Raw genomic sequence first — 16,608 nt, 5'->3', positions numbered from 1 at the left:
ACACACACACACACACACACACACACACACACACACTCTCTCTTATCACCCGATAAAACCTCAAAGGGTTCTTCCACTTTCATATGCTTTGCTTGGTGACCTTCACAGCTTACATACACCCACTCAGAGAAGAATATGTAGCAACACGCGTGCTCACAAAAAAGACAAGATAGATAGCCTTTCCAAAAAACACATAAGAAGAGCTCATCTCCCATCTGCGTGACGTGTCAAACCGCTCAGTGACCGTGATGCGACCTTACTCAAAGCAGACAAACCAGCCGGCTCGAAGCGAGGTAAACGCGCGCGCGCCCGCCCGGCGTGCGCAGAGACTCTCATGTAAGCGCAGACAAACCGGTCCCGTAACAGAGTAGCAGCCTTGCACTCTGCCTGACCCCTTGCAGCGATGAGCAGTGATGCTGAAGCAGCCCAGCTCAGCCTAGCATGGCACGGCATAGCTCAGCACAGGGACCCATGACTATTTAATGACCGTTTCCAGGGCACAGGCCTGGAAACATGCTTCCTCCTACTTCACTGTGTGCCTTTCTTCAGCCACAGAGAATCAAACCGTACCCCAGAGTATTAACATGGATGGAGGCTGACAGGCAGCATGGGAGACTCGGCACTTCACTGCTGGAGTATGATACAAGAAAAGAGAAAAAGGAGGCCACATGAGACTCTGATTTCTTGCATTGCCCTGCGACGATTCAGATTATTTTCAGTTTCCAGCTGAAGCTGAAACAACACCGGCTGCCGGTGACCCCACCACCGCCCCCGCCTCATCCATTTTTAATGGGATGTAACAGCAAAAGATCAATTTTTAAAAAGGAATTGTTCATTGCTAGCAGCATTTCTATTAATGAAGGAGTCTTCAGCAGGGCACGTTGTTGTTGTTGTAATCACAGACATTGAACAGTAACATGAGAAATCGTGGAAATCTGCATGTTAGCATATTTATGTTTTACTTCAGATGTGCTGTAAATCGCGGGTCACTGCTTTCCTGTGAAAATCACATTGTTCTTAATATTAAGTTGCAGGACATTAACAGAAAACACAAATTGCAGTAAGCTTGCTGCGCTTCACTGTCGAGGAGCAATTTCCTGTTAGTGCAATCTGCTATTTTCAGACAACATCCTTAATATGCTCGCTATAGCCTGTAAAAAGCCGTGACCTGCTATTGACGGCGCGGCGTAGAAAGTAAACGGCACTCACAGCTGATCCGGCGGCGGTTCAGGGGTTTCATAATTCAGACCGTCTCAACCGACTCAGGAAAAGTTGGCTCGCAGTGTTTTCCCGTGGCCCTTTCTGTTTCTGTCTTCAAGTGGCCTCCTGTGTGGGCGACTGCACAATTATCTTCCTCTGCCGCAACCTTATTAAAGGTGACTAAGGAAGCTGGGATGACGGAGGACGAGTGAAAAGGTTAATAACGACGGGTGAAAGAATGACGGGTATTCTTGTTTTTCTTGTATAGAAAATATGCTGCCGGTGACTTTGTGCGTTTGATGTTTTTTTTTTTTGATTGGCTGGGACTTGTGTTTTAGTTTGACTTTAAAATGACTTCGAGCCTGATCCTTTCAGCACTGTGATCATATCCCTTTATTTGCAATCAACTTCTTACACGAGCACGCCTGAAGTAAAATGATTTTTATGATCACTCGAGCCGTTTCCTCAAGCAAATTAGCTCCTATTCAATGCAGCGGCGAAGGGTGAAAGCTGAGTTTGAAAAGTAACGCTCACCGTGGTGAAAGCACAGTTTAAAGGGAATATTGATCATCATTTCATATCATCCTGTATGAATAAATGTGCAGAAAGACAAAAAAAACTCCAGCATGTTGCATCAAAGCAACAGACGGTTTATGCAGAACTTCTAAACAAACATTCTGATATCACCTCAGCGTATGTAATGCTTATTTTTCTTCCTGTAATAGACCCTGTGCACGAGAAAATGCTAACTTCCTGGTTTGAGACCGGATGTGGGGTTGTACATTTCCGGTAGCTTTACTTTGCGGTCAATCGCTACTGCGAAGATATCCTCCAAAATCATGTCCAAAACTCTAAAACGGAAAGATCGCGTTAAGTTACAAAGAGGAGAAGGTGGGAACACTCACCGCTGTTGTTTCATAAAAAATCTAATGATCAATTTTGACGTTTAAAGAGTTTAGATCGATCAGTTGTTTACATCACTCAACACAAGCAGAACTGCATCACTGCAGCAGAAGACACATCGTCCACATTCAGAAGCATCTCTGTATAGTGACTGGTCTCATGATTCAAACAGGCAAATGTTCAGCATTCAAACTACAGGTGAAGAATAGTCAAACCAGATGTTTCCCCGTTATGTCGATATCAGCTAGTCAAGTACAAAAAATGAATGATTGCTGGTAAGGGTTTCTATACATTAGTATTTACGAAGGGTATGTTGTGACTTACCTTCAAAATTACAGCGGTCCCTCGCTAATAACGCGGTTCACCTTTCACCTCGCTGTTTCGCAGATTTTTTAGTGCAAGTTTGCACGTTTTGTTTTTTTTTATGTCACATTGTGTCCTGCGTCCTGATCGCTGCAGACGATCTCCTCCGTGACGTCTCTCCTGTACAGTACAGAATCGCTGCATCGATCGCTAGCAGTGTGACTCTGAAGTGCAGTACTGTATGTCCACGATGTCCACGAAACGTTTTGCACCGTCAAAAAATAAAATTGGCTACTTGATTTCACCTATCGCTGGTTGTTTTTAGAACATGACACCCGCGATAAACGAGGGACAGCTGAGAAATATAACATTTGAATCCCTTTTCTCTTTTGCTCTGAGGCGCGGGGAAAAAATATCGACAAGTCGATGAACATCATTTACAGATATATTGGGTAAATGCCCAAGACATCTATAGAAATGTAAATCGCCGCTTGATTCATTCATTTGCTTAACTTGTTTTGGACTGTAAACAAGGCGCGACTAGGACACCGGAAACAAAGCTCCCCACAGGAGTTTCTGCACCGGAAGTAGCATATGCTAACGTGCACATAGTCTATCTGTGCCGTTTGTCTGTCTGTTTGTTAGCAGACTAGCATCCACTTTTTTCAAGTTATCATTTTCAAATTTTGTGGTTGTAGATACCAAAGAGCTCAAGCTGATTTAAATTTGGTGAAACTTGGGTTGAGGTCACAAGAACTTTATTTATTTAATCGATCGTCTTCAAACTTCACAACAGTACACTGGGCCTTGGGGGAAACGAGGACCTGGGTTGGCTAAGCAATTAACCCTGACCTTCATTGTTCGCATGCATAATCAAAATCACACACTGCATGAATGTATTTTAAAATCTGAAGTTTTCACAGTTTAAAGAAGCCGACGATTTTAGTCCGATCTGCTCGAAAAGGTAAACATAATAAAATACAAGATGCTATACTTTAAGGTCATGTGTCAAAGGTCAGGGTCACATGAATTAGTATAAAGCTTTAGTTTCCACTGGATCATCTCCAAACTTTAAATCAATATGTTAGTGAGTGAGAGATAAGCACTTTATTTGTTTGAGATCTTTAAAAAATATATATTTATTTGACTTTGACAATGACACAAAAAGATTAATACGTACTACACTAGATTCAATGTATCAACAATTCTGATATCAGCGTAAGACATGGGGTTTTTTGAGGGGGGGACATGAAGAACAGGAAAAAATTATGCAGTTTGCAACAGGAAGGAAATAAAGGACGCAAGTTTCACATAATGTTTATAATAATGTTTTAGATGAAATCAGAACAACATAAGAGTACTGTTGTCGGTTTCTATGGAGGCTGGATGTTTCTGGATTCAAAATGCAGAAGTATTCAGTACGTGCACGGACAGATCTGGAGTTAAAGATTCAAGAATGCCGATCTGTCACGATTTTCGGGTCGCGGGCTCGCACTGTGACTTTTTCCCTTTTGTGCGTGTCCCTCATCGTAGCCAATCGGCACAAAAACTGACAAGTCATTGTCTTCTCCTAAGCCACGGTAATTCATCAGCACTTGAGGCAGGCTTTGGCTGATTGCATTTTCGACAGAGTAATCTCCACTATGTCATAGAGAATTTGGCTTTTATGGCGGAGCGAAACTTTGATGCCAAATACAGGAGGACAGCGAAGGCGAATGTTGAGAGTTCGCCACGCTGGGTCTGATTACAAATTGAAAATCCCCGTGTGCATCTCCACCTATGCATGACTTGTGTACTTCACACTGTGTGTGTGTGTGTGTGTGAGAGAGAGAGAGAAAGAGAGTCGGTGTTTGTACCTCTCGAGATGTGATGGAGCTTTTCCATCTGCTGCTCCCTCAGGCCTTATTTCTTTCATCTCCTGAGATATTCATAAACTGTAACAAAAATAATGGACGCTGAAAACCACCTTTCATCAGACTTTTTTTTTCTATTCCCTTCTCTCTCTCTCTTCTGTGTGCTACACAAAAATGCACTTTCTTTTTTTTTTCCATTTTCCATCTCTGCGGCCACAGAGCAGCAACAATAGTCGCCGTCCAGCTTCAGAGCCGTCACCATAACGGCTCTAATTAACACAGAAATCCCTTTGCGGCTCAACAAGAAAAATGGAAGCATTTCCCACTATTTTAGGGCTTTTTTTTTTTTTTTTTTTTTTTTGCTTATGCGTGTAAACTGTGGAGGAAACTAATAAGCAGGCAAAGCAATGCTAAGATGTGCAGCTTTTAAATGTCAGTATGTTGCACGAGTTCAACTTCAGCCTGGGAAAACGAGCGTTTCCTAGGAATGCACTCAAGAACCGGGCTATATAACTGGAAAAGGCTGATAGGGCTCGGTATCTAGAAGTAATGTCAATCCCTGGGTCCATGATAATACTTCACTGTCATTTAGAGAAATGACCATAAGAAGCTATTTAGAAGAAGAAAAAAAGGAAACAGCGAAATAGCCTGAGGATATCCAACCTGCGAGTGTAGCCTAACGGCCCCTGTGCGTTTTTCCAATCAGGGCCGGCCTGCCAAAGAATTATGCTCTTTGATTTCAGGCGTGGGGGCTTCAGATCTGAGGGGGGGGATATCATTAAATCACAACTAACTAACAGGATGCAAGAGTTTAAACTTGTACATCGCTCTCGCTTGTTAGTGTTTCATCCAGACTTGTGCTCCATGGTTGATTAAATCCAATATTGTCCATTAACTGTTCATACTGCAGTCATTTGGAAACGTAGAGACTCTTTATAAGAAGATTTCCAAACTAAAGGCCCGGTGGAACGCGAATATATTAGCACGTATTATTCTGCCTATTGTAAATCTCTCCTACTTATTGCTTCCTTGTGACAAGTAATAACGTGGAACAGTGTGTGTACTTTCATTTGGCTTCGGCGGCTCTGTGGATTTTTTAAAAGGAAACCCTTCAAATTTCCACTCGGCGAGCTTTAGCTTTCACCGGCAGCCCCTGAGTTTTCGCTCAATGCCCGACACCCCGAACAATAAGAGACACTAAAGTGGCCTCCGCAGAGCTGTGTGTTGTGGGCTGCGTTAATCGATACTTTTAAATTTATATTTACTTCACTCCTGAGCTCAGTTTTGATTTCTTTCGCGGGCTGTAGTAAAAGCTTAACATTTACGGTAATAAATGGGGAAAGCGTGTCGCCGCAGTGCTCCCGCACACCTCTCAGATGAATTCAGCAGTCATGTAGTCAAGACACTGCCTGCACTGCTGATTGAATTTCCTCATTATTGCATTATTGCCCTGAATGTGGCTCTTGGCTATGCAATGTGCTGTGTGAAATGTGCACTTTATTATACCAGCTAACCCCACTAACACCTCCGCTTCGTTCCAGTGGCTCCACCCCTCAGCCTGTTTAGACCTGTCTCAGGAGTTTGGGCATAATTGGTTGAATAAATAATTGCGGCTTTAGTAGCTGATGTTTGCAACAATCGCAGTGAGAAACACGGCTCAATCACACACCTGATCTGTCTGTTGATTGGCCGTCTTCCTTGTGTCTCTTCCTTGTATTAAGCATCCTCGGGAGGGATTACCGTTGTATGTAACTCTTAGGTGAAGCCGAGGTGTGCATTCTAATTAAATGACGGGTTAGCACACTATTTGAGCATATTCACTATTTTGACTGACATCCTCAGTTCACACTGAGCTGACGAAGACAGAGTGACAACCGAGCTTACCACATGCTCTCACTACGCTTGGATGTTGAGATTCAGACTGAAAGAATCTGTGATATGAAGTCAAGTGGATAGAAATCATATATCATCTGTTAAGTGCGGTACTCTGGGACAAAAGCTTTCAACTCATACTAGAAATGTAGTCACTCTTTCAGTTCAGTGTGTTTTAATTGGACCCCTATTCAGTTTTCAACAACCCCAAACATAAAGCCAGAGTAATAAAGGGCCATCTTCAACAAAAAGGAGTCATGCATGTTGCTCTGCATGATGAATCAGTCTTTGATTGCATGAATTCACTGAAGAACTCCCACCAACCTACCTGCCACCTACCTTGAAACTCTGAATGCAAGTGTACATAAGAGAGCTGTCACACCGATGTGGCCAATGTTTGCCTTTTTATATACTTTGTATCAAGTTGGAGAATAAATACTGGTTGTGATATTTTCCTATTGGGCAGATGGTTATAATCATTGATGTGTTGTTCTGTCTGTACACACGGTGGCTCTAAAAGTTTAAATGAATATTTGATTTACATCCACCAAGTTCTTCAAGGTCGGCTTAACGATTTATTGGCCGGTAACTGACAAAGTCTTCGAATTTGAAAGCTTTGATTCTGGTGTGCAGTGTAAAGATTTCAAATATGTCAAATGTGACGTCTGAAATTTGACCCCGAAATGTGTTACATCTCTAAAGAAAAGAGAACAAGCTGCTTAGTTAGACATATGCTGCAATATAATAGATTTTAATAATAATTTAATAAACTCAAGCTATTCATGTCTGATTTTATTTGGCCTGCTACATAATGTTTAATGTACAAACTAGAATTTTATTCCCTTAAAAGTAAATACTAAAGTTAGCTTTAAAATAAATTTAAAATTGTGAGTTTTGACACATCACGTGTCAAATCATTTTTGCAAACATTTTGGATTATTTGAACCAAAAAAAAAAAAATCATAAATCTGCACCGGGAGGAAGCGGCGGTTACTAATTCTCTCCTGAGCTCCACAGAGTTCCCACCGGAGCGCCGCCTGCGCATTGCCAAAAGTGATCTTTGCCCCAAACAACTTCTGAGGGAAGAATGGCAGGGCCGGATGCAAATGAAGTGGGGTCGAGCCATTTAATACATGGTAATTAGACTCCACTGTGGCATTGAGGGTGACCTTTTCAGCCGTGGCCACGAGTTGTATCTCAACAGAATGAAACCCTCTCTAGAAATAAGAACGGCATTAAGTGAAGTCCGGCGAAGTTGGGAAGGAAATTATTCATCTTGTCAAGCACACACAGTCTTCCTGCTTTATTTACTTTGTCCTACACACTCTTCATAATTGCATTCTGCTCTCGGGGAAAACGTAACCAGCTCAATCTCCCCCTTGTTTTTCGTGGCAGAGTTTGTTTGGCGCATATATTAATATATTTAACATTCACTCCTGATTGTACAGGCTCTCTCATCCACATGCACATTAGTCATTTTGGAGATAAAACCAATTTCAAAGCTGCTGATGTCGATGGATTTGCCTAACAGATAACTTTGAACAGTGGGAGGAAATGATACAATAAACAAAGTGCTGAATCTATTAATATTATTATTGTTATTTTATTTATTTATTTATTTCGCTGTTTTTTTATGATGCTTCGGTGTGATTGCTGCAGTTACCCCGTCAGGAGTGTGTTCACATTAAAATGTTTTATCCACGATTTGTAAAGTGTAATGGCCACTCTGTTAACCTCTTAGGAAAGATGGTAAACTGCTTCATCGCTCACCTGAGTGGACTGCGATGCCCCTGTTCTACCCCCCAGAGACTCATATAACAAAAAACAGGAGAGGAAATTAATGCAAAAGACATTTACTGAAAACCTGCAACGAACACAGACGTTCCAATCACAGTTGAGCAGCTGTAACTAGGTTTGGCTCATTCACCATAGTGGTGTAACGTACAAGGTGCTTTTAGGACTCTGCAGACCTGAAAGTGATCGCCTCAGTGAATCTACCTTAGAAACAGCTGATTGTAGCCATGCTGTCCATGACAGGAGCTTCTATTTTATCTGCCCCCTGTGTAGATCATTAAAGGACCTTTGTTATTGCGGCCTGTCCAGGGTGTGCCCCGCCTTGAGGCCTGTGGTGGCTGGGATAGGCCCTGACAGCGCTGCAACCCTGATAAGGGTAAGCGAATGGATGGATGGATGTTGTTATTAAATTTGGTGTTGTAATGAGCTCCTTTACCGTCACCAAAGTCACACCAAAACATGTGATTTGAATACAGTAACTCTTCGTAACACATTAATTCAACTCAATTTTATTTACATAGCGCCAAATCACAACAACAGTCACCTCAAGGTGCTTTGTATTGTAAGGTAATACAATAATAATATAATAATACATAAAGGGGAAAACCCCAACATTCATGTGACCCCCTATGAGCAAGTACTTTGGCGACAGTGGGAAGGAAAAACTCCCTTTTAACAGGAAGAAACTTCCAGCAGAACCAGGCTCAGGGAGGGGCGGGGCCATCTGCTGTGATTGGTTGGGGTGAGAGAAGGAAAACAGGATAGAAGGAAGAGAGCCAGAGATTAATAACAATTACAGCCAATACTGGCTTATGTGTGCTGTTATTGTTTGTTTCAACAATAAACTGTAATGCCATTTATGAATTTTTATTTAAAGTCTAATTTCAAGCTGCTGCGGTCGATTTAGTGAAATACATTAAACCTATTGTAAGTATGGAATTGTTTTGCTATGGTATAAATTAAAGTAAGCGCTTTGTATTGATGCCAAATGCAAGGTTGTCATAGTGAGGATTTTATATTAACCACCTATTCTAATCAAACAGGAACTAAGAAATGAAACAATCCTCTGTTGCAAGCTTGTTTTTAATATGGACTTGTTCCCTTCTACAAAAGAGGTGAGAAAAGTCTTTTTAGTGCTCTTTCATGATCTCCACTATGAGCTCTTTGTAAATTCTTCCAGCTTTGGAGCAGCTAGCGATACGTAGTGTGCAGGCCACGCTACATATTGCATGAAGCAGACACGAGGATCCCGTTTTTAACCTGGAGACGGGCCCAATTTTCCAGACCTCAGCCGAGTTCAAAGTCAGTGTCAATTGTGAGCCATTTAAAGTCCAGTCCTTCGACATCATAAAACCCTTGTATAGAATTTGAAATGAGAAAGAATTCAGCCATGACTTTAATACACGTTGGTACTGACCAAAGATGAAATAAAATGAAAATATCCTCTCACAGCGGATTTTTCTGTGCTGAGTATACAGTCCGGCGTTAGACTCCAGAATCCTTGTGTGGAGTAACTGCTGAGGCATACATCCATTTTTTTTTTTTTTTTGTATTATCGATAAAGAGGAGCGAAGGCATGAAAGAGAAAATTAGTTCTGTAAAGGACACGAGAGAGAGGCTATCGGTAGAATGAGAGGAGTCGCTAGTGAGTGGGCTGGATTTACACAATGCCGAATACACACACCCACACAATATGCATGCGCGAGGTCCACAGCTGTGGCGCCTCATAATGGTTTGTTGAACACTCACTGTGAATCCAACCAGGGCCGACCTTCACTTAAATAAATAAATAAATATATATATATATACACACACACACACACACACACACACACACACACACACACACAGTAGCTGCCGTAGCTTTAGACACAGTTCTGCGCTGCTATACGTACAGTATGTATTTTTGTGCATACCCTTATGCACGCGCTCATTCATCCTCTTTATCGTAATGTTGAAATACACAGGTTTCCAATACCGTGACATTGCTTCCACCTTTCTACTGTGTTTGTGTGTGTTTGTGTTCTTGTGTTGGTGTGTGGCGAGGTCAGTCAGAGTGCACAGAGAAAAGTGTGTCATTAGGGAGGAGGCGCTCTGGTCTCTCCTGACTGGTCTTTTCAGCCAAGTGTAACACTGACAAATAACTGATGCAGAAGCTCTCTCCCGCGCTCTCTCTCGCTTTCTAGCTCATTGACAAACTTCTCTCTGCACACACACACACACAGAGTCACTTTGTCACAACCCGTCACACTTTTTCGTAGTGTTTCACACATACCGTAGCGTACGCGCGCACTTGGAGGCACTGGCAGCAAAAGCACGAGCGCACACACACGCACACATCAAATTGCAGCCCGAGTTCTGCAGTGTTTCGTAGACGCGCACGGCCGAGCGCAGAATTGCTTTGTCACATTAAGTCACACAGTCTCAGACTGTCTCTCACCCGTCTCGCACAGACAGAAAAGCTCACATGTAGATGACAGTCGGCAATATTCTTACGTAGACGCAAGCTAACGTGAACACATGCTGGTAACTCGGATGTATCGGTCAGAACAGTTTGGAAAACGATATCGCGTGTCAACAGAAAGCTCAAACAATTTACACGCAGCGCATGCTAAACACAAACAACCGCATCGGTGCCGGAGCGATCGATCGGGAGAAAGCGAGTCAACCAAATACTGCAGGCTCTGTATACTGGGTCTTTAGTCTGGGGGTCGACTGGTCAATTCATCAGTCAATATGCTCTCGTCAGACCAAATTCTCATTTGCCAGACAATCACAGGTGTTACTCTCATAAAGAGAAAATCGCTACATCAGGATTAGTCCATTATTGTTTTGGCAAGAGAGGAACAGACCAGCTCGTTCGGTCTTACAGAAGCTGCTGGGTCTAAATAATTTAACCTGAACAGTTACTCGGCGACTTCCAATCGAAAACATCTGAAGTCACTGGTGCGATCACAGTTTTGCTCAAGCGGATTAGCAGAAATTGTGGTGTAAAGTTTCCAGCACGCGGTATAATCGCTTAAAAAAGATGTAGGCCGTGTGCAACGTATCAGAACTGGCATGTTTCAAGAAGTCTGGCCTAATGATGATTTCATGATGGCGGGCAGATCCAGCAAGGGTTTTGGAAGCACAAGCGTGTGCCAGCTGGAGCAGCTTAACCCGGACCAAGCTGCATGTGAAGCCTTATTTCTTCATCTCATCAGAATGCAAAAATTATACAGCAGAGGTCACTTGTGTTGGTCTTATACTGGTATTATCTTTGAGTATTTGAAAATGCAACATAAAAAAATATACATAATAGTTGAGGATAGCAAGTCAGCAAGAGAAAACTGAAGGGATAGAGAGGAGGATGTCTAACCTCACATGGCCCGCCTTCTTTTGCTCCAAAATGAGTCCTTTTTGGTCAAAACTGTGCCCCTTCCCCGCCGCCTGTAACGAAGCGCACAGGAGAATGCACTCCAGCGCTTACAGCGTTCACGTAGCAGTCGACGCACGACCGCTGTAGGTTTTGCTCAGCTGCGGTGAATGAGGCAGGCAGTGCAGCATAGTGGTACAAATCCAGTAAACACATTTGCAGCCAGGCAGGGAAGTTGTTTGAGCCGGCGAGGGCCGTCCCCAGCTGAGCCGGCTGACTGAGAGTTTTGGGCCATGGTTCTGACAGGAACAGACCCTAAGAGAGGAAAACATGGAGGGGATGTGCATTTTAAGGAGGATGCTGCAGTATTTATTTGTCTATGTACAAACAGAGTAAAGAAGAGAGAGAATATGACATTCTGTTATCTTTCTCCATCTTTTTTTCTTTTTTCTTGTGTGTGTGTGTAAGTGCGTTAGTATATAGTTTGCATGAAATTGAACTTTGTGCTTAAAACTTTTCTGCGAGCGGTCTAATGGTGTGTGATCTTTACGATTTTCCTCGGAACAGAATATATAATATATGGTAATGGTGTGTCTTGAGCAAGTGCTTTAACTCTCCTTGGCGCCTTTTAATGGGTAGCTTAAAAAGAGAGAATTGATTTCCTGGTTCATGCCGTAGAGAAGCTTCTGTGCACTGTTAAGAAAAAAAAATCAGATTTTGTCGAACCATCTCGTCTTTTCGGGCTTACTTCTTGGAATACGTGAATGCTTTTGAAACGTATCTTTAATTTGCCTTTTTTGTAGATTTCGAGACGTTTGATGGGATGAACATGTGAGAGTTAACTCGAAGTTCACAAAGAACAAATGTAGTATATAGGTGTAGCCGTCCCCTGGGGCGCTGTTAGAGTTAAAACACCCTGGATTCTATTATTTTTTTTCTTTTCTTTTTTTAATGGATTTCAAAAAAAGTAATGGAAGCTCGCTGCGATCTTTTATAACACCTTCAATTAAGCGACTGTTTCTTTTCATAATAAATAAAGCGATTCTAGCCACGACAAAGGCTAGCACTGAGTTCAGTCTCAACCCCCACAGACCTGCAGTGGTTCATATGTTGTAAATTTCCTCAGCGGGAGCAGCCTGACAGGTCGGCTTTGTGCTAATTCTTGTACACAATGGCTTCAGCTGCTTGTTCTCCGCCCAAATTGAAGACTTGAACTCTTTAAACTGAGAAAATCTTCAAAAAGTAAAGCGTTCCACTTAATCTTAAGTTTGCTTAACTTTTCCCGAGTTCCTTTAACCAGATAACAGAACTAACCTATCAGTCAAAGTGCAGCTATTTTCCACTTTCAAGAAAGTCTGAACAGCAACTTTTGAACTTTGCAAAAAAAAAAAAAAAAAGTGCTTTCTTCTCTCTCTTTTTTATTTTACAGTATGTAGCTCTGTGGGCGACTGCAGCGTTACATATTTCTCTCTCTCCATGTTAGCAGAGAGGGAGACAGCGGGTGAGAGAGAGCGAAAAGCATGAGAGACAATGAGACTTTGCAAAAAGGGAGAGTTTAGTTTCTCCCCCGCTCTTTAGAGTTTCCCTGGTGAGTTTGCTGGCGCAGAAACAGGAGGAGCAGCAGCAGTCGGAGGTATAGAGATTGCGATAAGCCCCTTCAGAAGCAGACAATAGACGGTATAATGCCGTTGGAATTAACGACTGGCGTCCCATCGTTTCTCATCTGATTAAGACCCAGTGACAATCTTCTTGCTACAGTCTCTAGTTGTCACCAGCTATGACTAATGAACTGTGATATCCTGCTCCTCTGTCTCTCTCTCCCTCTTTGCCCGTGTCTCACTCTCTTCACGCTCTATCGATTATTGAAATGCTCTCCTTTCCCTCCCATCCTCAACACGCCCTGGAAGCTTCTCTCTCTCCTCCCCTCTGCTCCTTTCACTTGCTCGGTCCGTGCTCTCCCTCCTCCCTGTGTGCTGTCCTCTATCTTGTACCATTCATTTGGCTAATTTGATATTTGGAGTTGATAGAGCTCTGAATAGAGGCCCCGTGTTTTCACATACATTTGTCTCCATCTTCCGATCTCTCTCACCCTCTTTCTCATTCCATCTCTCCCTTTTCCCTTCCACCTTCCTCTCTCTCTCTCTCTTCCTTTTTTTTCCGAGAGTAGCGATAATGATATCAGGCTCCAGCCCCTTCATCTGTATTAGCGGCATTTGCGGGTCTAAGAGAGACTAACAGCCTGCTAATTCTCTGCCTCTGATTCGTTAAACTGACAGACATTTGCATAATTTAGCTGCCCGCTTCCTCCTCCTTCAGAGGCTGCCTGCAGACGCTGGTGACATTGAATGGAATTGAAAGCTGTCAACATAACGACTTGTTTGATCAGATTTAGATATTTGTTTGGAGATCGGGGAAAAAGTCCAGTCGATTTCATAAACGCCAAATTTGGAACCTGCCGTTCCAGCGAATTAAATGTTTTATTTTGTCTCGTGACAAGTCAACCCAATTCTTTTTCACAGTTAAAAAAAATAAATAAATAAATTGTGTACCTCTCTGATTCGCCTCACCTTTAAGGTCTTACAGTATGCAGGCACGCCCACAGGAACACGCCCCCCTCCCTCCTCCTCTCTGTGATGCAGACAGATATGAGCTGTGGCATCTCGTTTTACCATTTTCTTTTGAGCTACCGTGTCTCAGAGCTCAACAGCACTTCCAGTGAATAATGTACACACTGTCACATGCACCAGCCACATGAGTCTGCAAAAGAAAGAAAAACCCCCGCACACAGAAAGGCTTCCACCGATTTACACACGATTCCCTCTGTGCGTTTCTCACACAGCGTGCATACAGGTGTTCCATTAACCTTGCAGGCTGTGTGTCTAGGTAGCCTCATTATGCTGCATGATTAGCTTTAAACTCGACTGTTTGCTTTGAGGACTCGCGTGCACGCACGCACGCACGCACGCACAACAGCACGCTTAGTCTTTCCACCCTCCTCGACCCCGATGTCAGAGGGCAGCCGCAATATATAGTCATGCTTTTCACCATAGATAAGTGACTGTGTGAGGGAATGAGAAGTTATGCGAATGCGTGCGGGAGACCCTCCTCCCTCCACCCCTGCCTCCATGCATTAATAAAGAGATGCGGTACCAGGTGCCCTCTGTGAAAGAGACAGCGAGGAAACCCAGTAGCAATGAAGCAGGAGGAGGAGGAGTGTGTGTGTGTGTGTGTGTGTGTGTGTGTGTGAGGGGGGGTGTCGGTAATGTGGTTTGGCATTTTAGCGGCCTCCTTTTCCTAATGGTGCTTCGGTCTCGCTGGGATTATCCAGCCTGCACGCTGTGTCACGGTCGGTAAACTGCTCCGCGCCGGAGGGAAAGGGCGTGCTGAGAGGGTGGGGAGAGGGGGGACAGAGGTTTGGAAGGTGGAAGTGTCAGCAGAGAGCGGGAAATGTTCTCGAAAATGCCCGGAGGTATGCAACCTTTATCAAAGTGAAGGGGCCTGAGGGAGCGCATGAAAGAGCAACCCGCTAACCCCGTCGCTCTGTGCTCGGGCTTCACGGGGAGCGAGGCGTGGAGGGGTGGCGACTGAGCCGATGTCAGCTGCATCGCTCCACAGAAAAAAACAAAACAAGATGAAAGATGCAAAATTTTATCAGTCTTTAACATATCATCAGTCATTATGTTTTTCTCCCCTGTTTAAATGTTTCCATCACCACTCCTTGCCATTTTTTTCATATTTGACTTTTACAGGGCAATTAAAGAATGGCTCCAAAGAAAGCACTTTGCCCTGCTTGAATGTTCTGGAGGGACTACTTGAGAAAGTGTTCCACTCTCCTCTGATGAAAAATGTCTGTGGAAATTTATAAAACTGCACTCCCTCCGGAGAGCGGTTTGGCATTTTTGTTTTACTGACGTCCCCGCCAGCCCTGCTTTTACAATACCTGTAAATTATTGCTCTGCTCTGAAGCCTTCGCTCGCCACTTTCCCCTTCCTCTGTGTCGTCTCTCTTTGTTGTTGTTGTTGTTGTTTTTGTTTGCGGTGGGTTTTTTTTAACCTTCTTATTGATAACCCCTGAATAAAATGTGTCGTCCAGCACCGTTAACATTGAGCTTCAGTGCGGACGACCACACGAGCTGTGGGCACATCTTTCACGCATTTAGTGTTTTTCCCGTGCTCTTGCTGTCACAGCTCGGGTCCATCCGCACGCTGTGGATTCACAATGGTGACTGATATATTGCTGTACACAAACATACACCATCCTCCTCCATTTCTGGCTCATCTGCTTTCCACGTCTCTCTCAGAACCTGGGGCTGACCCGTACAGCATATCAAATTCTGCATTTCACAGCTTTTTTTTTTTTTTTTAACTGACACTGCTGAGTACAGGAAATGTTATCCACATATTTATTCCTCTCTGGATGCAAGTTTCTCTCTGAATTTGCTCTTTACATGTGCAGGCGTGTTTATTGCCACCGTAGGTCGAAAGGCCGCAGAATTGCCCCACGTTTGCTTAGCGTGTCTTCCATTAGCGTTGACACCTCCCCCTCACCACCACCCCTCCATTCTAGGTGAAAAGTGCAGTTAGTAGCAGGCGAGTATTTCGGCTTGTTTTATTTATGCACACGTGTGCCCGTGGAGAGATCCATTATCTTCAGTGGTCACAGAGTCCCAGTGTAGGAGCTGGTGGGTGTAGGTGTGTGTGTGGGAGTGGGGGCGGTTATTATACTGTTTCTACCCATCTGATTTAAGCACTTTCCTCAATAAAGGGACCTGGGGGAATTGTGGATCACTCTATAACTATACTATAGCTAATATTTTAGCCTTGAAGTATGAAAAGGCAAGATCCAGATAGTTCACACTGCGCATTGAGAATGAGAAGTGGCTGGTTAAAAGCCTGCAAAAGAGCTCTGACTGATCCGGTGTAGTGCGTGGTAATTTCTTTGATGCCAATCAGAAGATAAGCCTCTCATTTGAGAGTGAAAAAAAAGCAGGGAAGCAAAGTGGTTAGGCTCGCCATGTGTCATCGGGATGTCACAGGCTAATAAGGCTTAATGCAGATCATTAGGACCCACATATTATTAAAATGTATACTGTGGAATTTGAGCAACATTAAAGTGTCTTTTACGGGGAGAACTCGATTGAGTGAGACGCCTCATCTGCATTAGTAGTAATGTGCAGCTCTTTCTGGTCAACTAATTAAGATTAAATTAAGTGAAGTGATCGTCGCAGGGATTGTAGCGCATTCGGCCGGCCTGTCAGCTGAACTGTCATAGGAGCAGTAAAAGTGTAAGAACAAAAGAGAGGTAAGTGCAGTTTTTGTGTGTGTGTGT

At 43.4% G+C, this 16,608-nt stretch overlaps 1 protein-coding gene across 15 annotated transcripts in view; it reads left to right on the top strand.

The window, feature by feature from the left end:
* Positions 1-16,608, top strand: part of klhl29 (kelch like family member 29) — a 286,208-nt gene that overhangs the window by 66,656 nt on the left and 202,944 nt on the right. For 4 of the 15 annotated variants that reach the window (XM_076873708.1, XM_076873709.1, XM_004542177.3 and 1 more), the window contains one exon: positions 8,199-8,301. The exons of the other annotated variants lie outside the window; for them this stretch is intronic. The gene's annotated coding sequence lies outside the window, so the exon portion shown is untranslated. The remainder of the gene's footprint in view (positions 1-8,198; positions 8,302-16,608) is intronic. 15 annotated transcript variants of the gene reach the window in all.

The sequence above is a fragment of the Maylandia zebra genome, linkage group LG15, assembly GCF_041146795.1.
Source record: "Maylandia zebra isolate NMK-2024a linkage group LG15, Mzebra_GT3a, whole genome shotgun sequence".
NCBI classification, from domain to species: Eukaryota; Metazoa; Chordata; class Actinopteri; order Cichliformes; family Cichlidae; genus Maylandia; species Maylandia zebra.
This window is presented reverse-complemented; position numbering and strand designations above follow the sequence as displayed.